Source organism: Canis aureus, chromosome 34 (genome assembly GCF_053574225.1).
Source record: "Canis aureus isolate CA01 chromosome 34, VMU_Caureus_v.1.0, whole genome shotgun sequence".
NCBI classification, from domain to species: domain Eukaryota; kingdom Metazoa; phylum Chordata; class Mammalia; order Carnivora; family Canidae; genus Canis; species Canis aureus.
In genome coordinates this window covers 24,083,448-24,100,355 of record NC_135644.1, presented here as the reverse complement: position 1 = coordinate 24,100,355, position 16,908 = coordinate 24,083,448, and the positions used below count along the sequence as shown (strand labels likewise).

General features: G+C 35.9%; 1 protein-coding gene across 8 annotated transcripts in view; it reads left to right on the top strand.

Annotated features, from left to right (window-relative positions):
* The window catches only part of TANK (TRAF family member associated NFKB activator), a 94,535-nt gene that overhangs the window by 60,770 nt on the left and 16,857 nt on the right, over positions 1 to 16,908 (top strand). The window lies entirely within an intron of this gene.

Sequence of the window (16,908 nt, the reverse complement as noted above, 5' to 3'; positions counted from 1 at the left end):
CCTGAATTAGTCAGTATTTTATCAAATTTGGGTGGGCAGGAACAGGGGTGAAGATTCTTTTCAGTCCTACCAATGCTTCTGCAAAAAGCAACATTCAAATGCTGACATATAACACATCTTCCTTGTTTTATTTTCCTGAGGTAGATCCACCATTAGAATTTAAACAAATTGTATTTATACACAAACAAATGACTTAGATTTTTCTAAATAGAAGCATTATTTCCAAGTAAAATAAATGCTTAGATTTGTTTCATGTTTCCTGATACTCTCTTTTCTATATCACAGGCATTTAACAAACAAATAAAACATTTAACTAGTAGATAGTAAGGCACAGATGATTCTGGATTAGAAAATGACACTCTAGTTTTTTCTTCAATTGCCAGAGCTTAAATTTTTTAAAAATCCACCTAACCAGCTTATGCGAAAGTCTTCATTGAAACAATATAAAAAGGAACATTCTGTATTTGCAAGATGTGTATGAGGATGTTCAAGCTACATTGTTTAGAAACAACTTACACATCCATCAGTAGCAGAATGGCACACCTTTACCATGAGACACTTTAGAAAAATTAAATTAATTTTTAAATTAATTAATTAATTAATTTAATTAATTTTTAAATTAAATTAAAATTAACTAAATATTTATATATTAGTATGTCTAGATTTCAGAAACAATGTTGAATAAAAAGTAGAAATTACAAAATGATAAAATGGGAATGATTTATTTAAATTTTTTTAAATATAAAATATTATGACATTGTTTATAAAAACACAAGTATATAGTAAAAGTATAAAAACAGGAATGTTAACAACTTTAGAAAAATGATCACTTCTACAGTTGGGGGAAAAGAGTCTGACTCTGGGTAGTAAAGTACAGTTGTAGCTATAGCTTTTTTTTTTTTTTTAAAGAAAAGAGCTGGGGGATCCCTGTTTGTAGCTATAGCTTTTTTTTTTTTTTTAAAGAAAAGAGCTGGGGGATCCCTGGGTGGCTCAGCGGTTTGGTGCCTGCCTTTGGCCCGGGGTGCGATCCTGGAGTCCTGGGATCGAGTCCTGCATCGGGCTTCCTGCATGGAGCCTGCTTCTCCCTCTGCCTGTGTCTCTGCCTTTCTCTATGTCTATCATGAATAAATAAATAAAATCTTAAGAAAAAGAAAAAGAAAAGAGCTGAAGCAAAATGTTAACACTTGTTAAATCAAGGTAGTGTATATATAGGTGCATATAATTCTCCATGTTTTTATGAATCATTGAAATGTTATGCTTAGAAAGGAATTTTTTTAATGACTTAGGTTTTAGGAGGATGACACAGTTTTGAATAATATAAGATCTCCCAATAAATGAGGACTCTTAACATCCACAAGATATCATTAAATCAAGAACGCTATCTTTATTTCTTTCCTTCTAGACAACGTAGGAAATAGAAGCTTTGTGTGCCAAGGTTATTCAGTTACCAATAAGCCTCATAACTAAGACTATCTTGTTTTTTTAATATCATATAATAATTTTAGAATGGGAAGTTCTTTAAAGTATCTCCCATTTCATTTTTTAAAAATCAATTTTGTCTTTTTATTTGGATCATTCAGCTCTCTTCACCCGACTACAATTTCCATTTATCTAAAAATGCTGATAAACACAAGAAACCCTTGCACTGGAATATGTTTAGATTTATTTTGCAAAAGACAGGATTCAGAAACAGTGATTCTGACTTCTGAAATACAATTTTATGATTGGGTCTATTATAGTATAAAATAATTGAATTGCTGTAAATGGTGACTTATAAATTTAGTGCTTAAGTAAACAATATTTACATTTCACTTTACTGTTTCAGAGACTTCTAAATATTATTTACCATTTACCATTAATTTTTATTCAAAAATTCCTATATTCCATTATAATATTTCTTTGAAGGTACTATCGCTAGTTCAAAATACAGAGATTAGTCTTGGTTAGAACAAATGGGATGGTGTAAAAGGCTCCTAGATATGTTAATAATTTATCTTATATTTGGGAATTTGTCATTGTTTATGAACACTTTAGAGTTTATTTTTCAGTCAGTAAGTACTCAACAGGAACCTTCAACAGACTTCTTTTTTAAATTCCATTTGTTTTGTTTTTATAAGATGTCTTTGTCTGTAAAATATGTGTCTGGATACCTGGGCTAACATAAATGTAAGTAACAGAAATTATGTTAGAGATGGCTTATTTCCAAAGAATTAGTAATGCTGCATCCATTATAACTTTATTTGTAGGCAGACAATAGAGGGGAAAAATATTGAATATTTGAGAGCCAGCTATATATTGTAAAAAGTTAGGCCACATTTAGAAAAGTGTTGGCCAATTAAGTAATTGAAATTAAAATCTTTTCAATTGGCATATATTTTATTCTATACCTGTTGAGTTATAATTAAATTCAATTTTAGTTAATACAAGGAAAATCTTTTCCTAAAGAACTTTGATTTTGGGTATATCAGGATTTTTCCAAAATGAAAAAATATATTGGTTATTATTTGCAATTTTCTAAAAGTATGCACCTACACATAAAAACTACAAGGCAGTATGCAGAAATGGCTAAGGCTACAGTGTTTTTTTTTTTCCATTTTCAATATACTTTTATTAGTCTTCTTAAAAACTAAATAATTTCTAGAAATCACATTCCCACATTCATAATCAGTTGCCCTAGCCTCTGTAATGAATAACTAAGTTAATAGATGCTTTGAACCAATAACACAAGGAAGCTACTAACCACCCACAGTCCTTTCCTTCTGTTTGGTGAATGGTTTGAGAATTTGTTTTCTTTAGACTATTTATTTTGTTTAGGATTTGTTTAGGATATATGACAGGGGAAAGACCCATTGACATTATGGCAAATGACAACTTTGAGTGTCTTGATGAATGAGACAAACAGTGGAGGAAAAGGGTATGTTGAGAAAGAAGCTCTTTTAGAAAATTTGAGAAACATGAATTTGTAGTTCATTCTGTGTTCATAGTATTCCTACATAGAGCATGCCAGAGTCCTTTGATTTCTAAAAGGGCATAACGAAGTCAAGGAGCACCTAGGTGGCTCAGTTGGCTAAGCGTCAGGCTCTTGATTTCGGCTCAGGTCATGATCTCAAGGTCTTGAGATCAAACACTGTATGGGTCTCTACGCTCAGTGGGGAATCTGCTTGAGATTCTCTCTCCCTTCCCCTCTGCCCCTCGCCATCCCCCCACTATACATGTGCGTGCATGCTCGTTCTCTCTAAAAATAAATCTTAAAGTCAAGACAGCAGAGCTTATATAAATGGATGACCCTTAGTATTCTGCATATAGTTTAGAGGCATTAGGGGGAAAGTACTTAGTTTAATGGGAAACCTGAATTTCACTTCTTTTTTTATTATTATTAGAGGGAAGCGAAGGAGCAGAGGGGGAGAGAGAGAGAATCCCAAGCAGTGGGGAGCCTGACATAGGGCTCAGTCTCATGAACCTGAGATCACAGCCTGAGCCAAAATCAAGAGTTGAACTCTTAACCAGCTGAGCCACCAGGTGCCCCTGAGTTTCACTTCTTGTACACCAAGTTTGCAGTCTTTCTTGATGAGATATTTTTGGCAAAGGGGTCATTCCATTATCCATCATACAATAAAGTACCCCAGATCTTCCTCCTAAACTTAACTGCTTAAAACAACAAATATTTATTATCTCAGTGTCCGCGGGTCAGAAATTTAGGAGTCACTTAGCTAGATGGTTCTGGTTCAAGATCTCTTGTGATTAGTCAGGACGTGGGCAAAGGCTTCAGTCATCTAAAGGGTTTGTGTGGTTGGAGGATCCACGCCCAGGATGGCTCACTCACATGACTGTTGGTAGGAGACTTCTCCATGTGGGCCTTACCTCACAACCTGGCCAATAACTTCCTCAAAGTAAAAAGTAAGAGATTCAAGAGAGAGAGTGAAGGAAGCCACAGTGCTTTATAGGACCTAGTCTCTCAAAATCACATACCTTCACTTCTGCTTTGTTCTGCTCATTAGAATTAAGTTATGAGGTGCTCCAGAGGCAAAGAAATAAGCTCCTCAGATGTGTTTTTAAAGCATTGTGGGATTGTAGATTGTGGTGTACAGAAGAGGGTACCAGAGATCAGGGGCATGGGGCATAATGTTTAATTAATATGATAAGTACTAGTGAAAAGTAGAGGACCTTGGCAGAATTTAATAGTAAATTTAATCTCCTGACTCCTATCACTGTTAATCTCAGAAGAAAGAAATGTCATAGCTTCTCAACCTAAGAACAGTTTCAAAAATTCTAACATGAGTGTAGACTTGCCAAAGAATAGCTGAGCGGTGTTTTAGAGAATCAAGAAACTGTTGCCTATTGTTACCTTTCTTTTTTTCAAAATATGTAGAAAATCAAATAACACAAAAATGCACATACTTACTCTTCACAAAACTATCTCTTGTTTGTAGAACACCATTGTCAGACATAGTAACATATGTCATGGAGGCAGTTATTTAAATAACAAATTGTGTTTTTTAATGTAAATATAAATTGGTATTGTTTGGTTTACCTTTTTAAAAACCAGGATTGTGATATACTGTGTCATTTTTAAGATCTTGGAAATAATTTAAAAAATTAAAATAATAAAAAAAGATCTTGGAAATAAGAGATTTTTATAATACTGCTTATGAGAAGCACTTCAATTGCCAAACTAAATACTATTCTAGATGTCTAGGGTTTGACAAAAATTGTTTGCCCTCCTCTTTCTAAGATTCTATTTTTTGTTTTTGTAGATGTTACATGAAAGTCTAGATAGAGAGGATACAAGAAAACATATAGAGAGTGATGATAATATAGAATACGTAGAATTTGGTGATGTTGATACATTTTCTTCACTCATTCATTAAATAACTGAACTATCTACCTCACGTTTTGAGCTACTGGAAGAACAAAGAGATATTGTCCCTGCCCTCTGGCTTAAAGTCTTGATTTAATAGATAAAACCAACATTACTAATTGTTGTGAAGTCATTTCAGGTTCTAGTATCCAGGATACAAAGTATAGTCTGAGTTTATTTTAACTTCTATTTATTTAAATAGTACTCATGTGTTTATGTGTCCAAAGAGCTGATTTTATGCTTTATTTCTGATTTTTTTTTTAAAGATGCACTTATTTTTTTTTTAATTTTTATTTATTTATGATAGTCACAGAGAGAAAGAGAGAGAGAGAGAGGCAGAGACATAGGCAGAGGGAGAAGCAGGCTCCATGCACTGAGAGCCCGACGTGGGATTTGATCCCGGATCTCCAAGATCGCGCCCTGGGCCAAAGGCAGGCACCAAACCGCTGCGCCACCCAGGGATCCCTATTTCTGATTTTCTGTATATATTTCTAGTTTATATGTGTCTTTTTTCATCTAACTTACATGCTTCCAGCAAAAGTGTAAAAATACAAAGAATGTAGTTATTACTGAAAGATTCCAGTTAGTTGGCACATTTCTAATGTAGCTGTCATTACGATTATTAGATAACCAGATAGATGGTAGCTTTGAGGAGCAGCGAAGATTTTGTGGGTTTAGAAGAGTAAAACAGTGATGTGGCTGTGGAGCTGCCATCAGTGCTAACATTAAGGAAATAAGATGTGCGATACCTGGCAATTCTAGTCTATACAGAGGCTCCGATATGTTTGAAGAAAGTTGATGTCTAAAAATTCACTTGTCAGTCACTTAGATGAGAAGTATTTGAATTCCTATTTCCCCAGTCTTGCTAGTCAGTGACAGGAATACAAAAAAAGAGGAGGACAAGATCCATCTCCTTTAAGGAGCTATATATAATCTAGTTGGAGAAACAAGGATTTGGAGACCCAAAGCAATTAGCAAACATTATAAGATGAGGCAAGGTCTTGATTATATGATAAAATGAAACACTAATTATAATTTAATGCTACAGATAAAACATGTAGGACCTTAATTTAAAAATAAAAATTCCTGGTGAGCTGAAGTTAGGCTTGAGTAGGGGCTCGACATTTAGTTCAAATAGAGAAAAGAAAATGCATTCTAATACGTTTATATTTTGGTAATGTGGGCACAGATATGTAAATTTTCTGCAAGATTTTAATGGAAAAAGAATAACTTAACATTATATAAACTGAAAGTTGGGGTGCCTGGCTGGCTCAGTCAGACTCTTGATTTTGGGGTCATGAGTTCGAGCCCTATGAAATTACATACATAGATATATCCATAAATATGTACATACATACATAAATTAACTGAGGGCTAAAACTGAGGATTTTAAAAGAGCATTTCATTTACTGTAATCTTTTTTAAATGACATAATCATGGCTTCAGAAGACAGAATGCTCTCTACCATTTTGTTACTTTATTCTGTAGATGGTACTTTATTCTGTGGGTGGTCCTTCAGTGAAAGGCATCAGTGTATTCCTCTAGTTGTTGATTATGACAGTTTTAGCAGGCAGGATATGAACTTTAACCCTGCTTTACTTTCTGGAATTCTGTAACTTTTAAAATCCTAGCTTCATGAGTCTAGGTTTTGGATGGCATCCCCATTCTTGAACAGTTCATTTGTCATATACATTGGATTTCAGATGCAGTTCCCACTTGTGGCTTTCTCTCCGAGTTTAGGCCCTCTATAGCTCCTCACTTTTTCTATTGCAGGTCTCTTAAACTATATATTCAAGTTGTCGTATATTGTTCAAGTACCTTGTTTTATATGCATTATAAAAGCTTTATAGTAGACTGTTGTATTATGAATACTTTGGCATATTAATGTCAATACATATAGCAATTTTGTGAAAATGTAGCTGATAAAGTCTCCCATCTGTAATTTAAAATACTGCCCTAACAGCAAAACCATAGTATGAAACCAGTTATGTTTTGCAAGAAGAGCTCTTGGAATAGTACTCAACAGCCTTTCCCCCTCTTCCTTTAGCAGTTTAGGATCTGGAGTCATTAATAATTTGGTTGGGAGTTTTTTTTTTTAAATTTATGATAGTCACACAGAGAGAGAGAGAGAGGCAGAGACACAGGCAGAGGGAGAAGCAGGCTCCATGCACCGGGAGCCTGACGTGGGATTCGATCCCGGGTCTCCAGGATCGCGCCCTGGGCCAAAGGCAGGCGCTAAACCGCTGCACCACCCAGGGATCCCCTTGGTTGGGTTTTTTTTTTTAGCTAGAAGGTATAGAGAAACCTTTCTAGATTTCTCTTCTAGATTCTAGATTTGTTTACTTATGTGGATGTAGTTCTATCAAAATACCTTATTTTGAGTCATTAATAATTTGGTTGGGGGTTTTTTTAGCAAGAAAGTATAGAGAAACCTTTCTAGATTTCTCTTCTAGATTTGTTTCTAGATTTCTCTTCTAGATTCTAGATTTGTTTACTTATGTGGATGTAGTTCTATCAAAATACCTTATTTTGAGGTGTCTGGGTGCTTCAGCTGGTTAAGCATCTGACTCTTGATATCAGCTCATTCTTGATCTCAGAGTCATGAGTTCACGCCCCATTGGGCTCCAACTGGAGTCTACTTAAAAACAGCAACAACAACAACCAAAAAAACTCACCTGTTTTACCTTAAAGATATATATTACAGAGGCAGACAGACACTGCTTTATTTAGAAATTTCTGTTTTAGTCCATTAAAAACTATAAAACCAATCTATATGATGTACTGAACTGATTTAAAATAATCTACATGCTTATTTAAAAAATAATTGTCATATGCAGATATATGATAAATATATTTTTCATCATTTGAGTGAAAGCTAGAAATCAGACCATTAATCAAGATACAGAACTATCAAATGATTTCTGTGGGAAAGTCAAATTTGGCTTACATCATCTAAATGCATAGTATTTGAAACAAAGTCACTTATATAACTCAATTTCATTTAAAAAAAAAAGAGTTACTATATTCTTCAAATGATGAATTCTTTCTTTTCATCATCTTTTATTAGATAAAAGTAGTGATTGTACTATCTATATAATGGCACATGCCAGCCTAAGCTGGGATTTATGTAGGATTAGAGAAAAATGTATGTAAGCACTCTACCCTGTCTTCTCAGTCAGAGCAAATGTCCTATTCCTCCAATTTTTGTTTCTAGAGACTGGATTGAATATACCTTCTTTTAACATTTAACATTTCTATATCACTCCTCTTTGGAGACTGGTCTTTGTTTATAGACTCTCTGGTAGAATAATAATTCGAAGGAAGAAAACCAGTTCATTAAGGCTCAGAGTTTTTTCCAGTGTTACAGTAAATATATCACAAACTTAAGAAACAAATATGTATTGATATCCAAATCACTTAATATTTACATTGAAATTTATATTGCAGACATTTTGACTACTTCCAAATCTGAATTATTTTTTAAGACTTATTCATTTATTATTTTAGAGTGAGCACACAGTGGGGAGGGGCAGAGGGAGAGGGTGAGGGTAAGAGAATCTCAGGCAGACTCCCAGCTGAGCGTGGAGCTTGATCTTAAAACCCTGAGATCATGACCTAAGCCAAAATCAAGAGTTGGACATTAACCTACTGAGCCACCCAGGCACCCCTCCAAATCTGATTTTTTTTTTTTTTTAAGATTTATTTATTTGAGAGAGGGAGAGAGAGAGAGAGAGTGCATAAGCAGGAGAGGCAGAGGGAGAGAAAATCTCAAGGAGACTCTGCTGAACATGGAGCCCTGTGCAGGGCTCAATCCCACAACCCTGAGATCATGACCCACTCCAAAATCAAGAGACAAGAGACACTTAACCAACTGTACCACCCAACTGCCCCCCAAATCTGAATTATTAATCCAGCCAAACCTCTTACTGTTCTTAGTCTGTTTTTTAATTCAATACATCATTTTAGGGTTTTTGTTTTTATAATACCGGAAATAATTTTTGAGGGGAAAAAAATGAGAAGTGGCATATCATTTTTTAAATTTTCTTCCCTGGCTTTTTTTTTTTTTTTTTAATTTTATTTATTTATTCATGGGAGACAGAGAGTGAGAGAGGCAGAGACACAGGCAGAGGGAGAAGCAGGCTCCGTGCAGGGAGCCCGATGTGGGACTCAATCCTGGGACTCCAGGATCAGGCCCTGGGCCGAAGGTGGTGCCAAACCGCTGAGCCACCCGGGCTGCCCTCTTCCCTGGCTTCTAAACAAATTTGATTCTTTCTAATGATGGCTTTCATTACCTTCCCCCTTTTTAACTCCTTCCTCACATTTCCCATTTTTCCCTTTTCTACTTTTTTGCAGAGACCACAAAACCGTATATTCGGTTCAGCCCTGGTTTCTCTTGACCCAAGCATAAAAGTCTGTTCTCTCAACCTCAGTAGGTAGGACTAGCCCCGCAAAAGAATCTAGTTTCTCTTATAATCTTCACCCTTAAAAATCTCAAAATCTGTTTTGAAGACATTTGTTTTTCAGTGTTATGAAATGCTTCTGCCTTTGATGTGTTGTGATCTGTTGTTTTTTGATTATTTTGGTTTTTGGTTGAATTATATGGAATCTGGTTTCTGATAGTAGTTGGGAAAGGGGAGAATATTTTAATAACCTTTTTAGAAATTGTGGCTATTCTCCTTTGGTACTATACCAAAATTCAGTAAGTAGTAGTAGTCTCTTAAGTGTTAACTGCATTATAAACACTGAAACCAGTGAACTTTTCTACTGCATTAAAAGCCAGTGGTCTATCTTAACCTATGATTTTGTAGCTTCATGAATTGGTCATTTGGAAAATATTGGTTCAACTGAACTATGCAGATCTTTCAAATATTGACTTATGATGTAGTATTTAAAGTCACATCTAACATCATATGGATCTCACCATAAAAGTCTTTTAAAGATTGAACATTTGTCAGACTTGCTATAACAGGTGTACATTCCCCGGGATTTTAATTTTTGCTTGAAAACTTAAATTTTTTCATGGACCACAAATCTTGTCAGCTGTTTTCCTTAAAGTTAGAAGCTAACTTCATTTGCTTTTAAGAATGGATAACCATAGCTTGCATGTCAGTCATTCTTTCAAGTGAAAATAGTGTTCCATTTAAAAAGTGACTAGTTCATCTTGCAACTTAAATGGTTGAACCAGTGCTTTCCCCCAAACAACCCTTATACTTTGGTATGAAACAGAAGTCCTTTCTGTGTATTTCCTATTTTGTCTCACACAATATTTAAAAGCTATCAACTTGGGATCAAAATTTATTAAAATTAATAATTTTTACAGTCTCATCAAGGAGATATCTTAAGACTCCCCCAGGGATTTTTTTTAACCAAATATGTGGCTTTTTTTTTTTTTTTAAGATTTTATTTATTTATTCATGAGAGACACAGAGAGAGAGAGAGGCAGAGACACAGGCAGAGGGAGAAGCAGGCTCCATGCAGGGAGTCTGACGTGGGACTCGATCCCAGGTCTCCAGGATCAGGCCCTGGACTGAAGTCAGTGCTAAACCGCTGAGCCATCTGGGCTGCCCCAAATGTGTGGCATTAAAGAGTATGGTGACTCCAGTTTGGTACCATGGCCTTGATCATACTCAGGTGCCAGCAGTTTCACTCACCATTGTTTTTGCATCATCAGTATAAATGCCAAGGGAGTGAAAAAGGCAAATAATAACATCTAATAATGTTATAATAGTTGACTCCATGGATTTCAGCGTCAGGGATTTGATTTTTACCCTACTTATAAGCTAGTAAGTAAGCCACTTAGTGCTTCAGGGATGCTATAAGAAGACTCCAGAATCAGGGGAAAAAAAAAAAAAAGATCTCATTATACACATCACAGCAAGCAAAAGCATTATTTGCTTTGGTCCCTCCTGTAGAGGGGGAAGGGTAATGCAGTAAGACCCAGATGGATGCTTGTATATGCGGTGGGTTGCCTTAAAGGTGAGGAACACTGAGCTTAGGAGATCTATCATTTTATAGCAAGGAGTTAGCAGCCTGCTCCTTGTCCAAGGGAGACATTATCTTTCAGGTTTGTCCCCTGCAAACACAGTCCTGAGAAATATCCCAGGTAAAGAGCAATCAGAGCCTTGTATTCTTGGCATACACAGCAAAAATGTACAGGAACACTCAGGACCCAAGGAGATTTCTCTCCCAACAGTGAATCCCTTGAAAGGATTTCAGGACCTCAGGGATACTGAGCCATATTTTGAAGACTAGTTTTTACCAGATTATAATTTTCTTTCAGAAAAATACTGCCTTTTTCACTTTTCCTTCTGTTGAAATCATATCATGCACTAAGAATACTCTAACATCTCGTCAGGATCCCTTATTTATGCATAGAAGTCATATAGTTTGTTCAGTCCTTTCTTAAATAATTATTCTACAGCTTTATCCTTTATTCTGTTACATAAATTAACCCATTTATTATAAGCTAACAGTGTTTTAAATGGTGGAGCTTCTACTGGTCTTTTAACTCCTTCAGTCAACAGACTTTACTGTGATGGCAGATGTGGTGTTGTAGGTCGAGGCACTACTGTTTTCATGCAGAAACCACAATGCCAGATACCCACAGCTCATGTTTTCATGTTGGTTTTGCCATAGAAGGAGCAAGTATAATTTGATACGCTGGCCTGTTTCAATCTTCACCATTTTCTTTTTCTTCTTCTTTTTTTAAAGATTTTATTTATTTATTCATGAGAGACACATGATCATGACCACAAGATCATGACCTGAGCCGAAGGCAGACACTCAACCACTGAGCCACCCAGCCGTCCTTCAGTCTTCATCATTTTCTCAAGGAGGGCACCATGACAGGTCCTATATTTACCAGTGATTGCGACCTTCTTGATATATTTAGCCATGTTGCCACCAACTAAATCCAAGCCCAAAGAGTTAGATCTTTATACTTTAAATCATAATACCTAGGGCAGCCCGGTGGCTCAGCGGTTTAGTGCTGCCTCTGGCCTAGTGTGTGATCCTGGAGACCAGGGATCGAGTCCCACGTCAGGCTCCCTGCATGGAGCCTGCTTCTCCCTCTGCCTGTGTCTCTGCCTCTCTCTCTCTCTCTCTCTCTCTCTCTCTCTCTCTCTGTCTTTCATGAATACATAAGTAAAATCTAAATAAATAAATAAATAAATAAATAAACAAACAAACAAACCTATAAATTGCTTCCAGTTACTTCTCTATACCCAGTATATTAAATCTACAACAAACTGAATTTTGATTCTAATCCTTTAAAAGCTAGTGTGGTGCCTGATACATTTCCTGGGATATTCCACAGAACCCCGACCTGTAAAATGCTGCATACTATGTACTCTTTCTAATAATTTTTAAAGGCATAAAAATGTATTATGGGATCTGAAATCAACAGACTACACTTAGCTTCATTTAACCACAGAATCTCCAGCTAGCTTTTTTTTCAATTTTGTATTTTAACAACCTCTAGATGGATTTGTAGTCCCCTTAAAGATATCTCTAGAATTTGGTGGGGGAGAGACAGGGAAGGCTCAGCTCACTTAATTTTTCATTTGCAGCTAATATGTTACACTCTGTGAACTCTGTTGCTTACTTAGGTGGTCTTGCCATGTTATGTAACCTCAAGTTTTTCCCTGAAAGATTTTTGTCTACCCAAAATGGATAGCTTTTGTTTTCTCTCTCCCATTTTGTTTATCAGCAATGCTATTGTGATTTTTGTATTCCAACTTAGTTTTCAGCTAAGTAATTCCATATTGGATGGGTTTACACACATTATTTCTACCTCTAATTGTTCTTCACTATTTAATATTAAGAACAGTATGTCTCCCTCTACATTGCATCCACATAATGTTGCAGCAGCTCACTGACTTGTCCATATTCCCTGAACCTGTCATCTGGAATTTACTTCTGCTGGATGACCAAATAACTACAGTAACTCTTGCTTTTCCTTCTTGCTGCAGCAGATTAAACATTCTCTTCTCCTCTTGTCCTGAGGACAAAGTGGTAACTTTTTTCTAAAGCTGAATCTAAAACTCTCTCCTCCCTACTTTTTAAATTTCTCTTCCTTTTTGATATGAAGAAAATAATAGATCTTGGCACTTTATTGCCTGTTGTCAGACCTACAGTTTTTGTTTTGTATTTTACTATTCCAGGAAAGCCTAATCTCACTTTCTTTAAGGGTTTATCTTGCCCTAAGATTTTTTGATGCTAAGGAGAACACTCCATAGAAACATGAACCAGGGATGCCTGGGTGGCTCAGCGGTTGAGTGTCTGCCTTTGGCTCGAGGCCTGATCCCTGATTCCCAGGATCGAGTCCCACATCAGGTTCCTTGCATGGAGCCTGCTTCTCCGCTCTCTGCCTGTGTCTTGCGTCTCTTTCTGTGTCTCTCCTGAATAAATAAATCTTAAAAAAAAAATGTGAACTATATTTAAGGAAAGGGTAATTAGGTTATGTTTTTTCATTTTTTTAAAAGATTGTATTTATTTATTCATGAGAGACACAAAGAGGGAGACAAAGACAGGCAGAGGGAGAAGCAGGCTCCTTGTAAGGAGCCCAGTGTGGGACTCGATCCCAGACCCTAGCTAGGATCACATCCTGAGCCAAAGGCAGACACTCAACCGCTGAGCCACCCAGGTGTCCTAGGTTATGTTTTTTGTTTTTTGATTTTTAATCCTAGGTTATGTTTTTAAATTTGGTCTATAGTAGACAACAGAACAAGTATAAAGGTATTGATCAAGAGATGAAAGTGGTTATCAAGAGAGAGGGTAGGTCTGAAAACAGACTGTAGAAAATGAAAACTCAAAAAAAAAAAAGAAAATGAAAACTCCATAGATGTGATATGAGAATGAATGATAAAAGTATATGAGAGAAATACAGTGTACCCATGTCTGAACCTTAGAGAATGCCCACATGTATGGCCTTGAAAGAGGGGCCAATGAAAATATCAAACCTAGGAAGAAAACCTAAGTAAGTTATGCTGGAAGCCAAAAGAATGTTTCAAAGAAGGAGATTATGGTCAATAGCGTGAATACTGTCAAGTGAGCAGTGAACAGAAGGAGAGCTTTAGGAAAAGCCATAGGATTGTGAGCAAGACTTCTTTGGAAAATTATGGTGAAAGCTCAGAAGAATGAGGGATTAAAAAAAAAAAAAAAAAAAAAAAAACCCTGAGTTTGGGAGCTACAGCTTCTGTATAGAAGACTGAATACCTAACCAGTTCTCTACAATTAACAGTATTAACTCTGGTGAGATACACAAGAACAACTCCCTGAGGAACTGGACACTGAACTTTGCATATTTTAGAAACGAGTCAAATGTGGACCAAGTAATCAGCTCAGAGTAAATTCCCAGTTTTCTTTAGTTTTGTCCTGAGAGTGGCCATAGTTGCAGTGGCTAAAATTCCAATAGAAAGTCCACCATCATTCTGGCTGGAAGAAGCAGGAAGGAGAATGAGCTCAGGATAAGCTTGGTCACCAGAGGGAGGGAAAGAGCCCCAGACAGTAGAAAGCCAGAGAAGGAAAGAGAACCCTAAGTTCTGTGTTTAGACAGCCCAAGTCTGTGGCTGCACCCGAGGCTGTAGATGTGTGGGGCAAATAGGAAGCAGTTTGCAGCTAGGGTTACAAGATTGAACTGAAATCTGAACTGCCCTTCTTCAAAGAAGTGACAATTTGGAGTCTTGAGCCTCACCAAGTTACTTGGCTACAAAAACAAAAATAGTACCAGCCTTGGTACCATGTACCATAATGTCTCCACAACATACTCATAATGTTCAAGATACAGTCCAGAATTATTCAATACATGGAGAGTCAATAAAGTGTGATCCAGTTTCAAGAGTACACACCAACTCTAAGTAGATCTAGATAGTGAAATAGGTAGACAAGGGTTTTAAATTAGCTACTGTAATATAGGCCCAGTCCTCTGTTAGGAAATGGGATAGTGCAGGAAGAGAATTGAGGTTTTGAGAAGATAGAATTAACAGTAAGATACTTGATTGTCATGCTTTGTCAAATGATTAACTTCTATTAGTAAGTTTGAGAAATACTTAAACTATGGAATTTTGGTTAAGAAACTTGCCAGATTGCTTCTGTCAGCAAGTGAACTGGTTTGGCAGAACTTGAGTAAATCTATCTAGGTTATTTTCAAATGTAAATTTCTACTTGGACATTCTTGAGCACAAAAAAAGGCCATACCAAAGGTTTTTTCCCAGGCAAAATTTAAATATCAAAACTTGGCTTATCACTGCTTCTCAGTGAGAAATGTATTTGTTGTATGACAGGTTTTGGAATCTTAAAATTAGTTTGCATTGGTGTGATGTGTAAATGTTACCATTCTATATCTACCTCACCACGCTAGATAACTACTACTGAGTTTCACTGGCAGCCAAGCTCTATACTTGAGAAGTTAAGAGCCTAGACTGATAAGGCCAGGGTTCCAGTCACAGCTCCTCCACCTACTGGACTGTAGGCAAATTATTCGACCTCTTCAAAGCCTTCTTTACTATAGCAAATTTTAAGATCAAAGTACCTAATTCATAATATTATGTAGATTATGGTAATTAATATGTGCTGATTGCTTAAATAACATCATGAAGATATTTTCAGTTCACAATAGTAGTGGTATTACATAAAATCTGTGGTTAATAAAAAGGGTTTTCCCAAGTGCATTTTAAATGTAATGTTTGGAAAAGGGATGAGGGAGTTATGGGAAACTTTATTTTTTTTAATTGGTCATTTAAGGTATTCATTTTCTATTTTGCATAAAAAGACACCCCCACAATTTGATATTTCTTCTTGTTAAGAAAGTAAATTCAGAAAGGTGTGCAAAAGGAACACAGTGAAGACCATAGGAAAGTATCGATCTCACTCTGCTTCAAATTAATAGAATTGAAATTATTGTCATTACGACAGTACTGGTAAAGAATTTTAACTTTTTTTTAAAGAATGTTTTATTGTGGAATTGATAGTGATTTTGGGGGATTTACATTAAACCAGAATCCTGTGAAGAACTTGGAAGTTTATTTTTATATTGTTTATTTTCTTGCTGCTTCCTTCAGAAATCTGGAATGGATCCCATTTTGCCTTGAAATTGTTCCTGTACTGGCAGTGGGTTTGCCTGGCACACTGTGTCATGCCGAACAGACAAGAATCATAGGATTTGTATTCCACTTTTCAGTAATATTAATGATGTTTAGAGAAGTGTAGGTTTCACACAGCCATAAATACTTACAAATACAATTTTCTTGTATTTTTTATTTGCCTTTTGTCCTCAAACTTTTCTTTTACTATGCTTTTATATTCTCATCAAATCTCTTTTTTTGTAATTATTTTGTTGCTATTTCCACCTTAATCTCTTCTTTGTCTTAGCCCTATTCTCACTTTCTCCCTATTTCAACAGTATTCAGTGCTTGACTTTACTGTGACATCTTTGTCTCAATATATCTACAGCTCGTAAGAAAATATTCAAACTCAGTTTCTCTTTAACATTTCATTCTTAATTTCAATAATCTAAGTGATAAGTGAATTCTTGTTTTTACTTTTTTTCCACTGCTCATTTATTTCTTTTTCTATAGAAAACTTTATCAAACTAGTATTTATAACTATTCCACAGTTATATTTCCTTTACTATCTATCCTATCTCACCTTGGCTTATTTCTTGAATTACATTGTTCCAAGTAGTTCCATAGTCTCTTTTCTGTTTTAAAAGCATAATTAATTCTAAGGGCGCCTGAGTGGTTCAGTCAGTTAAGTGTAAGCGGAAGCTTGGGTCGTAATCTCAAGGTCCTGGGATCAAACTGCACATGGAACTCCCTGCTCAGCAGAGAGTCTGTGTCTTCCTCTCTGCCTCCCCCCTCCCTCCCGTGCTTGCTCTCACTCTCATAAATAAAATCTTTAAAAATAAACAAAACCATTTTTTTTAAAGAGGCATAATTCTACTAAGCCTCATCCAGAAGCATAATCAAATATTGGCTACACTCAGTTGCCTGAGCCACCTAAAAATAAATATTCCTTTTGCATCTTAACTACATTTTAGAGAGAATCTTTTA